This window comes from Panthera uncia (assembly GCF_023721935.1).
Source record: "Panthera uncia isolate 11264 chromosome A1 unlocalized genomic scaffold, Puncia_PCG_1.0 HiC_scaffold_17, whole genome shotgun sequence".
NCBI lineage: Eukaryota > Metazoa > Chordata > Mammalia > Carnivora > Felidae > Panthera > Panthera uncia.
The window spans coordinates 124,997,167-125,011,869 of record NW_026057577.1 but is presented as its reverse complement, the minus strand read 5'-3'; the positions used below and the strand labels follow the sequence as shown (position 1 = coordinate 125,011,869).

General features: G+C 40.7%; 1 long non-coding RNA gene across 1 annotated transcript; it reads left to right on the top strand.

Annotated features, from left to right (window-relative positions):
* The first annotated feature begins 4,593 nt into the window (after window positions 1–4,593).
* On the top strand, window positions 4,594–14,334 carry LOC125934654 (uncharacterized). Its single transcript, XR_007461483.1, has 3 exons — window positions 4,594–4,912; window positions 12,183–12,336; window positions 13,439–14,334. It is a non-coding gene; the product is annotated as an uncharacterized LOC125934654 (long non-coding RNA).
* The last annotated feature ends 369 nt before the right edge of the window (window positions 14,335–14,703 follow it).

Below are 14,703 nucleotides of genomic sequence, written 5' to 3'. Positions count from 1 at the left end.
GCATTAGTTCAGCGAATGTAGTGATTCAACATCTCTGTACGTCATGCTATGCTCACAATCTAGAATATTTTTATTTCATCATGTTTAATAGTTTTCATTGCAAAAACGACAAATGATTGAAACAACTCCCAATACAGTTCATAGGATTATGGATAACAATGCAAAGGGTCTGAAAACTAAAACAGAATGGAAAACTGCTGTACTTGAGTCCCTGATTGCATCAATTTGATGACATTGAGAAGCAGGGAAGGTGAATGCATGTTGGTCAGGAGCAGCAGGGGGAACAGGGAGAGTAACTGAGTCATCTCAAAGGTGGCAAATGAAATTGTCTTTGCACCCACAGGGATGATGAGATAACTCAGTTGCTGGACCTGCCCTGACTGTACTGTATCTTGATTTAGTCTTTTATTTCCCAAAGACTTTATTTTCCATGGTGGGGTGGGGGAGTGGGAAGTATGTATGTGGCAGGGCGGGGGGAGGGGGCATCCAGCTTCTGGCCTGCCTGTCCTCCTTATAGCATTTTATAATTTAAGGTGTAAATTTGACATGCATATATTGCAATATGATTACCACTATAGCATTAGCCAACACATTATCATGTCACATAATTACCATTTCTTTTTTATGATTAGAGCATTTAATATTTACTCTCTTAGCAGCTCTCTGGTATGACAGAGTACAGTTAACTATAATCACAATGTTGTGCATTATGAGACACTCAGAGCTTCTTCCAACTGGAAGTGTTTTCTCTTTGACCAACATCTCTGCAATTCTTCCATCCCTCAGCCCCCTGGTAACTACCATTCTATTGTCTGTTTCTACAAGTCCACTTATAAGTGAGATCATACAGTATTCATCTTTCTCTGTTTGACTTATTTCATTTAGCATAATACACTCAAGGTCTATCCATGTTAGGCCCCCATTTCTTTAATTTAAGCCAAATGTGTCTTACTTTTTTTTTTTTTTTTTTTTTTTTTGGTAAATCTGAGAAAAGCTTAGCAGAGGTTAAAAGAAAAAGATCTCTGCAGGAAGTTTAAAGGAGCCCACATAAAAGAAAAATCACAAGTGAACAGCCTTGCTTGTTTCACATATTGTTTAATGCTTTGCTTAATAGATTGTTTAAACAAAAGAAAGGACTTTTCTTCAGGATTTATTGGCCACTCAACATGGAAATTGGCAGCCATTATAGACTTGGGAAGGATGTTTAGATGACACCCCAAGGGAAAAGAAAGGCCTATTAAGTCTTGTACTCCATATTGCAGAAGTAATCACTTCCAGATTTCTGTAAATAATACAGATTTATTAAAACTTATCAACTCTATCATGTACATACAGTCTGGTAAAGCTGCCTACCTAAACTTCCTTTATTTGTTTCCAAATTTTCTACCAAACGTTCAGTTGTTTGCTAATCTGAGAGGGAGTCATGGTTCATCAGGGGATTCCCATACATTTTGTAAAGGCTTTGTTCATGTTTTCAGGATAGAGTAGTCAAGGAAAAGAGAATTGTCTTCCTTTAAAAAAAAAAAAGGGTTATTATTTAAATTTTTTCTACATTCCTTACCCTGTTGTATTACGTGTAAGGGCACATTTTTTATGCTAACAGGAGATATAGCTTTAGGACAGACTGCAATGAATATTTAGTCAAGTCAATGAGAAAAGCCAATATAAAAAGTGTCTCCTACTATTTTTCCAGTGTCTCTAAATCAAATAGATTTTTCAACTTTCAGTGGTTAAAATTGCCTTATAACACTTACAGGAGATCAAGAATTTGGTCAAAAATTATCTCTTCAGGAGAGAAAGGGCACAGAATCCCATTGCCATGGCTGAGTGTTTACATTAACCAAAATATTTGGGCTTATCAAACAAGAAAGGAAAGGAAATGATTGGACTTAAATTGGCTATATGCTACTCTGGGGATGAGAGGCGACTCAGGTATCAGATGTCTGCACTCTGAACCTTCTCTCACCTGGGAAAACAAAAGTTCCACCCAGGTATTAGAAACCCAGGGTCTAGATCAGCCCTATTCAATAGAAATATAATGTGAGCTACAGATGTAATTTTGCATTTTTTGGAAGTCCCATATAAAATAAAGTAAAAAGAAATAGGAGGAATTATTTTTTTTTTAAGTTTCTTTATTTTTGAGAAAGAGAGTGAGAAAAAGTGCAAGTGGGGGAGGGGCAGAGAGAGAGGGAGACAGATCTAAAGCAGGCTCCTTGCTGCAGCAGAGATCCCAATAGGGGGCTGGAACTCACTAACCGTGAGATCATGACCTGAGCCGAAGCCGGAGGGTCAACTGACTGAGCCATTCAGGTACCCCAGGAGGAATTAATTTTTATAATATAGTCCATTCAGGGGCACCTGGGTGGCTCAGTCAGTTAAGCGGCCGACTTCACCTCAGGTTATGATCTCGCGGTCCATGAGTTCGAGCCCCGCGTCGGGCTCTGTGCTGACAGCTCAGAGCCTGGAGCCTGTTTCAGATTTTGTGTCTCCCACTCTCTGCCCCTCCCCCGTTCATGCTCTGTCTCTCTCTGTCTTAAAAATGAATGTTAAAAAAAATTAAAAAAAAATAATACATTCCATTTAATCTAATATATCCAAAACACCATTTCTACATGTAATCAATATAAAAATATTAATGAGATATTTTGCACTCTATTTTTGCTCTGTCTTCAAAATCCATTGTTTGTTTTATATTTACAGCATGTCTCAATTCTGACTAGTCACACTTCAAGTATTTAGTACACACATGTGGCTGATGGCTACCATATTAGATAGTGCAGTTTAAGCCCTGAGCTCAAGTCTTTCTCTCCCATTGGTTCCAGAGGAATCCTTATGGTCTAGGTTTCTATCAGTGAGGCCTCCAATTCACTGTGAAGATTACAACCTGCCTTTCTGATATCAGCAGTGAGTTTCCTGCTTGGATGTAGGCCACGTGTTTTTAAGACCAGAGAACCATGAGATGCACCTACATCAGTAAGCCTGGACCACTTCAGTATAAAAGGTATCAGAAGCCTATAGCCAGTGGGCAGAGAAAATGTTTGCACATTTCACTTTGTAGCTATGGTCTTTGAAGCTTTTGGAATTCCTCTGCCCAGCCTCCTGACACCACCTGTCAAGGCCACTGTGCTAGATTTCCCATATGTCTGATAACACGTGTACACTGTCTTTGGGACTCTTTTTGTGTGATTGTCAGATTTGGCTTCCCTTATCTTAATTGCTTATATTTGGGGGACTGTTATCTTAGTGTCTTGCATTACAACCTCACCTCTTGCTAATTTTTGACATCTTGGGTCAGATTTCTGGCACCCTGAGGCAGTCTCTGACAAATTCCCATAGAATCTGCATTGCTGCAGACCCCCCAAGTTTTCTAGCCAGGTTGGTAAAATACAGGAAATAAATGTAGATGGATAAACATGTTTATTAGATTTAGCAGCGTGAAAGCAGCCAATATACCACTGGCTTAAACAAAATACAAGTTTGGCTTACAACATGGCTTAGCACCAGCATGATGTGGGAGAGGAAGTAGGAATGGCTTATTCTTCAAGGACACGAGTTGGAAAGTGCTTTCATAATTTCGTAATTTCATAATTTCTTCTCACATTCCTGTGATCAGATTTTAGTAACATGGCTGTAACTAGCTATACAGGAAGATGGGATAAGTGATATTTACTCTAGGAGGACTTGTGCCCAATTAGAAATGGAAAGTTCTATAAAGAAGGGAAGAATGACTGTTCAGGAACAAGTAGCAGCTTCTGTCTTACATAGGAGATGTATTCTGCCATACGTTAGCACTTTTCAATAATTACAGAACAGTGACCTTCTCAGACAGATGGGGAAATTCATGAAGAGATGCCAGATACAGATGAAGGCAGTGGGTCCTTATGATCACTCAAGTTTGAATGGGTGGGATAGAAAAGGATTAAAATGAAGACCAAAGGGACTTAAATGTGACATAAGAAAAAACTCATTGAGGGGCGCCTGGGTGGCTCAGTCGGTTAAGCATCCGACTTCGGCTCAGGTCGTGATCTCACCGTTCATGGGTTTGAGCTCCACGATGGGCTCTGTGCTGACAACTCAGAGCCTGGAGCCTGCTTCGGATTCTGTGACTCCCTCTCTGCCCCTCCCCTGCTCACATTCTCTCCCTCTCTCTCTCTCTCTCTCTCTCTCCCTCTCGGATAAATGGGCATTGAAAAAAAATTTTTTTTAAAAAGAAAAATTTCATTGACAATCGAGAGACACTGCAGTGGACTAACAAAAAGTCCAGTCAACCATTTGTTCTTGCACCTTTGGCCTTCCTGAGTTAAACCCTTTTTCATGGAATCAGTTAGCTATTTATTCTATTCTGGCCAGTGAAATTTATATATCATTGTCCCCACCTTAAGCTTAGTGAGGAGAGATGGCAGTGGCAACATGGTGAGAGAAAAGAGAGGAGGGACGAAGTTGGTGGATGTGAAGAGTTGAGAGAAAATATATGAAAACTTTTCATCTTAAAGAAAAGCTGCAACAGACTCTCATGCTAGTGTTTGGCATGTGGGGGAGGCGGTCCCGTAGAATGTTTCTTTCTTTTTTTTTTTTTTAAATGTTTTTATTTATTTTTGAGACAGAGAGAGACAGAGCATGAGCAGGGGAGGGGCAGAGAGAGAGGGAAACACAGAATCCGAGGCAGGCTCCCGGCTCCGAGCTGTCAGCACAGAGCCCGATGCGTGGCTCGAACTCACAGACCACAAGATCATGACCTGAGCCTAAGTCGGAGGCCCAACCGACTGAGCCAATCAGGCACCCCTCCCGTAGAATGTTTCTGAATAAAGGTCCTGAAGTGTGTCACTGTCACATAGCAGCGTCGCTTGCTGCTCCATCTCCATCTCAGGCTGGACGGTCACATGAAGGGACATGTGAAAAAGAGGCCACAAAGGTACTCCTCTGCCCTCTCACCCTGGGTTGTGTGCGTATCCAAGCCGCAGGTAGGACTGTTTTCCTAAGGGGAGGAAAGCCTGTCTTCCCCAATGGGCGTTGCCACTGGGGAAAAGTGACGTCCCAGGGACTGGGGTCAGACTGGGTCCTGAGGGTCCCCTTCACCAGAATGTACCTTCTCAATCTGCCATCAGGTAGGCCTGTGGGGCCCTCCTCCCGTCCTGCAGGCTGTGGTTGCCATAGCACCGCAGGACTCTTTCCACTTCCGGTTAGATTGATTCCACAGCAGCGCCGGAAATAACAGCCCACCTTGCCAAGGCTGAGACCCTTAAAAGCAGCTCTTTTCCTTTTCTCAATGTAATGGGCTGGAATGATGCCCAAAGGACTCTTCCCTGGGTGTTCTTTTTGTTTTTTTTCTCCCACTAAATTGCATTTAGTGGACTCGGGTGCCTTTGATATGTTGGTCTGCCCATCTGCTGATTATCTTGGCTTACACCAGGTTGGCCTTCTGATAATGAAAGAAGCCAAAAATAGCAGTTATGAAGCATGGGCTTTTTGATGATTACTTGTGTTCTGCAGCAGATCGCAGATTGAATGGAGCCCAGCATAAAGTAACTATCTTCTTTGTATTACTTAACCACCCACTCAGAGAGCAAAAACTACTGTCACAGTCTCTCTCTGTCCCTGGCATGTGATACAGGAACTGTGGAACTCAGAGAGGCTCAGCATCTATTTGACTGTGAAGTACATTTTGGATATCATCTCCCTCAAATATGTCTGGAAACTTTCTTCATTTCATCCATTAACCTCTGGAACACTTCTTTAAAGTCCATTCCTCCCTCCACCACCATGCCTGTTATTTACACACCATTTAGTAAGATGACGTCAGCTATTAGCCTGGCTCAATACCGTTTAGATATTTCTAATGAATGCGTGAGCTCATTTGGAGTATTCTTTGGTTTAGGTTGTGTATTATCCCGTTCTGAATATTATGACTCTGTTTAGCGCATTTCTATACAAACAGACTTAAATATTCAAGGTATTGCCCCTGGAATAGGTTCTCTTTCGTATGTGGTTTGTCAGGTTCAGTAAAAGGGAGCATATCCTTCAGATTGGCAAATTCAGATATCCACAGAACAAGTGGTAGTGTGTTCAGATAACTGACTCATCTTTCCAAAGGACATAAGTCATCAGGTTTGGTCCATTCTTAAAGAGCAAATTGCCCTCGGAATGTCAAAGCTAAAATATATCAGTTAATAATAAATTCCAGTGACTCAGATGGATGACATTATTGTCAGGTTAAAAATAAGTTACTCAAGGGGCGCATGGGTGGCTCAGTCGGTTAAGTGTCTGACTTCGGCTCAGGTCACGATCTCACAGCTCATGAATTCGAACCCCGCGTTGGGCTCTGTCCTGACAGCTCGGAGCCTGGAGCCTGCTTCAGATTCTGTATCTCCCTCTCTCTCTCTTCCCCTCCTCTGCTCATGCTCTGTCTCTCTCTGTCTCAAAAATAAATAAACATTAAAAAAAAATAAGTTACTCAACCACCACATCTCTCTCAGTTAAATTCTTAGATCATAAGACATTGAAATGGAACTTACTCTTTAATTATAAAGGTATTTTACGTTACTAGCAATGCTTGGAAACATTCCTATGTGTAACAATATTCTTACTTAATAACAAATAAATCAATGCAGAGATTTTGTTAAGCCCAAGGACCTGTACATCCAAACAGTTTTTTCATTATGTTTTGCATATTTCAGGTAGTTTCTTGGGTTTATAGTGTTCTGCTTTTTCACATTTGTGTCTCTAGTGCCGTGAGGATAGTGTGGAAAGATGTAGCTTTGGGCTGCCAGTGGGAGGACTGGGTTCCCCACCTATCAGTGTAGAGTGTGGCCTTGAGCACTGGACCTTACCAGGTGTCAGGGGCAGAAAGTGTGATGGGAGGTAATTGGAACCATAAACCCAGTGACCTGCGTTTTACTTGCTGGGTGACCTTAGGGGAAATCATTTCATTTCTCTGAGACTCAGTTTGTTTTTGCATTTAAGGTTTATAATAAATCCAGAAAACATCAACAAATACAGCAAGAGAATCAATGTAGAAACACAAGTCAAGGTGGCAAAAAACTCACGTTTATGAAGTCAGTGAAGGTAGGAAACAACAGGTAGAAAACATAACCCAAGCAGGAAGAAGATTACATCTGATAAGACAATGTGTCAGAACTTGAGAAATGAAAGTAAATAGGTGTTGGAATCTAGATGAAGGTTCTCAACTAGAAACGAAGTCAAGCCAAACAATATGGAAACCATGGCCAGGCTCTAGGCAAGGGTCCGGGGTTGGGCAGGAGACCCCAGCAGCCTGAAGGAGGCTGACCAGGCTACTGTAAGAAATGGGTTCCTTTATTTGCTTGAAGGAATTCTGGCCTGCCTGCAGGCCTGGTCTTAGACAAGATAAGAGAAGATCAGAGATGATGGGACACGAGACAAGTCCTGCCAGAATGGAATCAAGAATACTTTTCAGATGCTGTGCTCTCTCCTTAGAAACTAAAGTCACTTCTAAAGCAGAGGAAAAAGTGGGTGTTACTCATAAGTAAAATAATGATAAAAGAATGCATTTTAAAAATATATCCCTCCAGCTAAATAGTTGGTAAAATCTAGAATCTGTCATTTTTAAAAAGTTCTGTTTTTATAAAGATGTGTGAATTTCTATGACTTTAATCAGAGTTCTTAAAAACAGTGTTATAATTTGGGGACTGCTTTGTCTACCCTTTGGTTTGTTCTTACAGACGAATGAGACAATTAAGTAAGTATTTAGTTACCTAGAACCATTACAGAACAAGTAAATGGGGTTTGGTAAATAAACATTTATATGTACCATATTTAAAGGAGTGAATGTGATCTTTTTGAAAGCAAGAAATCCTTTTGCAGGGGGAATGGTGCCCCATGAAGATCTAAATTTATACATTCATATATCTGGTGAAATATTACTATCAATGGTTTCACACAGAACGTTTAGTCCTATGGACAGCACTTAAATATTAAATTGTGTAAAAGATCAGAGTATTTAAATATGCAGACACATATCACTCATCTATACAGTAATGTCTTACCTTTGGAAACATGCAAAAATTGAGTGTTTGTCCTTTGTTGATGGCTTTCAAGCTTCCTCTCTGGAGTGAGAGGGGTGAAAAAAGTGCCCCAGGATTTTCTATTGATTGAGAAAGGGAAGCACTTGGACCAAAAACCAGAGTCTTTTTTTTTTCCACAATGGAGGGCTCACAAATGTTTTGAGCATCTACTTCATAACTAGTGAAATGAGGGAAACAAGGCTATAATTCTAGAGGGAAGGTGGTTTGGATAAAAGCCAGTTTCAGAAACATCAAAGAATGGATGATTTAGCACTAACCACATCTCTATACCTCTCAAGTCCTCTCCAGGACATATGAGAGGGTGTCCTAAATCACACATAGGAAAATATCATTCAAAGGCACGGGAAAGCCATGCATCTGAGAACCAATCAAAAAGATTTGCCCAGTTTACATGGATGTTGGGACACAGCATATGGACTCAAAACTAGGCATTTCTAGATGGACTCTTATTCCATTTAGTTCTGCTGTGACATTTTCAGCTTCAAAATGCTTCTAGTTCAAAAGACCAAATGGGCTAATTCATGAGACTCTTTTCGTGCTGTCCAATATGGTAGCCAAATTTAAATTAATTAAAATGACACAAAATTAGAAGAAACTCTTCTTCAGTCTAGCCATATTTCAAATGTCCAAAAGTCACATGTGGCTAGTGTCTACTGTGCTGGACAGTGCAGGTGTGGAATATTTCTATCATTGCAGATGAGTCCATTGGATGGTGCTTTGAGTCTAGTTTCATGGGCACATATGAGCACATTTTAGATCAGAACTCTCATCCTTAAAAGTGTGTGGATCTTTGATGAGATTTTCATCATTAATATGTCATTTTTTGAAGATTGAGTCCTTGGGGCTCATTAGGATTAGATTAGTGAAACTTTAAGGGCAATTAACTCTCTGAGGAACAGCTATTAAAAATCTGAATAAGATGACCTATGCTCAGAAATTAGATGGAAAATGAATAAATAAGTTCTAGGGGAAAGTTGCAAAAAGTATCAAGCATAAAATTAAGGTAAAAAAACAACCTAGATTTTAAATACTTGAAGCTCTGTAGGATAAACCCGCTGATGGCCATTGTCTTCCATTAGAGACGTTAGAGACTGTTGAAGGCATAAGCGTGCCTTTCCTTCTTTATTTGGTCACAGGGTGTACTGGCATTGCATGTGGAGGCCATTAACCCGTTTGGACATGTCTCTTTTTGTCTTAGATGCTGAAATGTCAGCTCAGATTTGTGGCATTCCTTCCTTTCTCTATCTTTGACTCTTTCATTAGGGAAAAAGAAAATTATGAATAGAAGTGTTACACATAACTTATTCTGGTTACTGGCATTTTTAATTAAAAAAAAGAAGCCTGTAAATAAGTTGGCTTTTTTTCTTATCTTCCTTTCAGTGATACAGCCATCTATTTTCATTTGCAAACTATTTCACAAAGTCGCAAAAAAGCTTAACACTGGTTATTTATGTGTATCCACTTTGTTTCTAGTAAACAGCCTAGAATCACAGAAAGATTCTCACTGGTTAAGAGATGCTTGGACTGTCAAGGTGATAAATTTGGCTTGGTCATGGAGAGGATTTCAAGGTAAAATACAGCACAGAGGATTAAAAATTGGAGGCCCAGGGCCATGCCTCTCAACTGAGGATATCTTAAGTCAATGGGAATATGGTATTACCAACATGTTGGGAAAATACCGCAAGATTCAGGAGCAGATTTTCAACCACAGAATCTTTCTTGAGAGTCAGCTGATTTACCAGGGAAACATGGGGGTGAATGAGTCGTGCTCAAACTGTTTGTGTCTTAGATAAGAAGAAAACTGACACTCAAAAATGCTTCAGAAACTTAATTTTTAAAGTGCTAACTCTAACAATCTATGGAGGAGAAGGTAGAGGTTTTTCTATTTTAAATAAGCAAACCATTAAAAGGAATTTCTTGAGGTGATTTTTAGTGGATGAAGCATTTAAAGTGACTTCCATTGCCTTTCATTCTTACCTCAATCACAATTTAGCATCTTGATTATATTTATATCAGCAAAATAAGTGTTTTTCAGTCATATATTTGTGTGACTCAATCCTCAAAGAAAAGCCTTGTGGGACAATCTCTATAGCTAAGGAGACTGAAGGCTTTTTCAGCATAAAGCCTTGGAATAAGATCTTACATTTTATTTAAATTGATTAAAGAAATTCCTGAACTTGCACTTTTAGAGGACATAAGAAGTAACTTTGGACTATATAGGTTTAGAGAAATAAATGATAAAGCATCAATCTTAAATCATTTAAGACCAGAAAGGAGAGTACATTAGTTGTTACTGCATAACAAGTTTCCCCAAAACCTACTGGCTGAAAACAATATACATTTATTATCTTATAATTTCCATGAGTCAGGCATTAAGGAGAAGCTCAGTGGGTTGATTCTAGTTCAGGGTCTGTCATGAGATTGTGAATGAGATTTTGGCCAAGACTGCAGCCACCCGAGGCTTGACCAGGTGAGAGGATTCTGCCTCCAAGTTCACAACTGTGGCTGTTGGCAGGACTTTTCAGTTCCTCACTGGCTGTTGGCCTCAGTTGCTCTTCATACACGGACCTCTCTGTAAGGAAGTTTGAGTGTTCTCACAAAATGGTAGCTAGCATCTCCCAGAGTGAGCAATCCAAGAGAAAGAACATGAGGCAGAAATCACAAGGTCTTTTATGACCTATTCTGAGAAATAATATACCATCACTCCTGCCATGTCCTATTGGGTTAACCCTGGTAAAACATGGAAGAGAAATACACAAGGGTGTGAACACATGTACATAAGGATCTTTGGGGCCATGTTGGAGGCTGGCTACCATAGAAGGAGTGATCTAGAGAAGCAGCAAACTTGATTTTAATAGATGTGGGTGGTCCAAAATATTTACCTATAGGGCTATGACTTCAATGAAGGGTCAAATTTTTATTGTGTTTTTATATTCCCAGTAATAAAAATATCCCTGTACCTAAACCAAAGGATTTGTAAATATTACCATTCTGTTCCACTACCTTGTAGGAATGATGTTGTAAGAAATGGTCATACTAGTATATGTTGGTGTTACATAGGAAGGGAGATATTTTATAATTTTCCTTTGAAAACCTACACGTACAGAAAGTTCAGGTACCTCTGCTGAATTGGCATGTACTGGCTCAACAATACCTTATCTAGAAGCTTAGGTCTCTGCTTCACTCTGAATAACTGCTTTATGGGTCCCTTGAGGCTTGGTGACAGTATTGGAGTAGCCTTGGAGGTTGGATAGATTGATTTATTATTTAGCCCTTAGCTTTATTTTTGAAAATTCATATAATATGGGAATGGCAGTGAACTACACAAAACTGAAAGCTATGTCTTGCTCTAAGTGCAGAGTTACGTCAATTGATTTATGTGTCTGGAACCATTCTCATAATTTCCAATGCTGGAAAATTAGATGGATATAACTTCCAAACAATTGGTTGTATATAAAAGACAAAACAAAAATAAATAAGAATACAGGTAGGCATCAAAGACCAAACTGGGGTAGTTTACTTTGTATTTTTACCTGTCACTAGTTCATGGGAACATACATCCTAACATTCTACCTTGTTCCACATTGTTTTGGATGCATTCAGCAAGAGGCCCCAAGATCCACATTTCTCATCTTCAGGGCCTCTTTCCATCTCAACACAGCAGATTTTTCAGGCAGAGTGTAGATGTGATCCAGTAGTGATTACAGGTTATCAAACAAGATCTGAGTTTTAGGCTTGTCTGCAGGGCACCCTCCTTTTTCCTGTGCTCACATTAGCCTTGCTGAAAATTTCCAGGGGCCCCTCCACTTTCTTTCTTTCATGTTCTTTCTGAGGAAACTACCCTACCCATGGCAGCTGCCATGTTCATTGGGAACATATTCCATATCCCAAATCTAATGCCTCTGTCTGTTTGGGGGGGACAAAATGATGTTTTTATCTTCAGTTGATTAAGTGACAAACTGAGGCGAAAGAAGTTAGAAGAGTCAGTCTACCTCATTACTATGGTACCTCTAGGAGGACAGTGAGCTAAACCACTGAACTTCCTTATAGAGGGGGACAGGTTACCCACCAATCACCGCTCTTCCCCAAGAACAGTGATTTTTACTTTCTTATTTACTACAGAATCCGCTTCAAGTTGAAACTTTTAAACCACAGCTCAAAACAATGACTACTTTAGAAAACTTACCAAGGTCAAGAGAGGCCTCAGTGCAGCCTAAAAAGAGGAACTGAGAATTCACCTGGCAAGTCTCTCTAGGTCATTCTTGGAAAACCCCAGGTGGGTGCTGTTCGTATCACTTTATATTCAGAATCTTAAACACCAAACCATTAGGGGAAAGGTTTTGAATTTTCAGGAGCACTAATGTACCGGAAATATACCCTGGGGTCAGGGTGTAATGTACCTTGGGGTCAGGAAACTGGTAGAACGGAAAACCCCACCAAATGCTTAAGAATAAGAAGATGGCCTGCAGAATTGAAGAGAGGATATAGAAGTCATTGGGGACATTTGAGTTATATTTGTTATTACATGATTTGGATATTTTCTATACATCCTTCAGATGAGCAAAATATTTTTTTGCTTACTCCCAACGGTAGGAAAAAACTACCAGCTGTTATTCCTCAAAGATGCACTGAGAGAACAGCTGTCTCATCAAAGACCCCCAGCAAAGGATTATTCTAGATGAGCACCTTAGCTAGTACTGAAGGTAACACACACTTGAGGAAAAGATTGCCCATCCTTTTTTTAAAACAATTTTTTAATGTTTATTTATTTTTGAGAGACAGAGTGTAGTAAGCAGGAGAGGGGCAGAGAGAAAGTGAGACACAGAATCTGAAACAGGCTCCAGGCTCTGAGATGTCAGCACAGAACCTGATGCAGGGCCCGAGCCCATGAACCACGATATCATGACCTGAGCTGAAGTCGAGCGCTTAACCGACTGAGCCACCCAGGTGCCCGAAAGATGGCCCATTCTTTACAAGTCCTGCTAATTAAAGCTTTCTGCAATGACAAGATAGTATTATGGAATGACTTTGTTTATCCAAGCAACTGCCAAGTTTTAATTAGGCTTCAGCTAACAGACTTTAAGTTCAGACAAATGGCTCTGCTGTGGCAAATTGTCAGCATATGCTGATCTGGGAGCATCTGACTAGAGTGGGAGTCTGCTCTTGGTGCATTATGCTGCAGGTGGCTGGGATGACCCAGACGGGCCAGCCTGTCCCTGCTTGCAAGCACCCAAACCACCTGTTGGGGTTGAGTAATCCCCTCACCACATTGCCTGAGTTTACCCCTTCAGAGTTCAAGCCACAGTGGTATGGATCGAAAACCTAGAATCTTATTATCAAATGAATCAACAATAACAACTTTTATTTGTCAAAAACAGGCTTACATCCATTATGTCAGAAGGCCTTCGAAAACATACCACATTAGAGCTGGAACGAATCTGAGAGAATGTTCCAACAGTCACAGTTTGATATGAAGGAATGAAGGGGCAGAGAGGAGGAATGACTTGGCCAAAGCCACCAGATTTTAGAACTGGGGCTAAAACCCAGGCCTTGCAATTTTGAATCTTCTGCTTGTGTCTCCCCCCGCCCCCACCCACCCCTTCTGCCCCCTTTCCATTCAACACATTGCATTAAATCTACCAATTAACTCCAACTCTTTCAGGCTAGGATGTAAAGAAGGCTTCCGGTGAGCAGGTGGGCATGAGCCTTTCTGAAGGGCTGACAGGTGTGACCTCTTAATAACCCCTGATAACACTGGCTGCGGGTGGCCTGTCTCCTGCCACTTGCCACTGAGGCTCAGTGGAGCCTGTGACTGGAGATCCAGGTCAGGCTCACCACTGTCTGGGTGTCCTTGGACACAGAGCAGGGCCAGACGTGTGGGAGGGGACAGGGAGAGAACTTTGGCATAATTCAACACAATAAAGGGACACTCTCATGTTTGCTGTAATGTTGTGCTTCGAACTCCTTCAGTCCTCTCAAGCCTCCCCTCCCCGTTTCCTCAAAGAAACAACTCTGACTTTCTTATTTCCAGTCATTTCCTGTCACTAATGGCCTTCCCTTCAGATTCCTTCTGCTTCCCTCCCTCCGTCCATTCCCTCCGGTTCCTTCACCTTTGCTTCTTGGTTGTGTCTCTCTCACTTCCTTCACTGTGTTTCAACACCTTCTGCACTTGTAGCTCAAACTGACAAGTTTTCTGATCGCCATGAGTTGGTATCATGATTAAGTGTGTTGAAATACGTCAACATTTGAGAAGAATGTCTGATGTATAATAAACATCCCCTAAGGTCTTTTTTTTTTTTTTTACTTATTATTATTACTATTCCATTTGTTCTCTTATCTTTCTCTTGTTCTGCCATTGGTTCTATTTTATTTTATGCTCATTTAATAAATTTTGTCGTGTCCCTGAGTTCTCCATTCCATTTTGAATGCTCCCTCCATGTCTACCCTTCCTGTAGACCCAACAGAATTGGGCACAAGCTGCTTTTCCAAGAGGTCTTTCACCCCCTTGATGCAAAAGTGAAAGCATATGACTTTAAGATATTAGTTCAGGGACGCCTGGGTGGCTCAGCTGGTTAAGCATCTGATGCTAGATTTCGGCTCAGGTCATGTTTGTGAGTTCCAGCCCCACATTGGGCTCCACCCT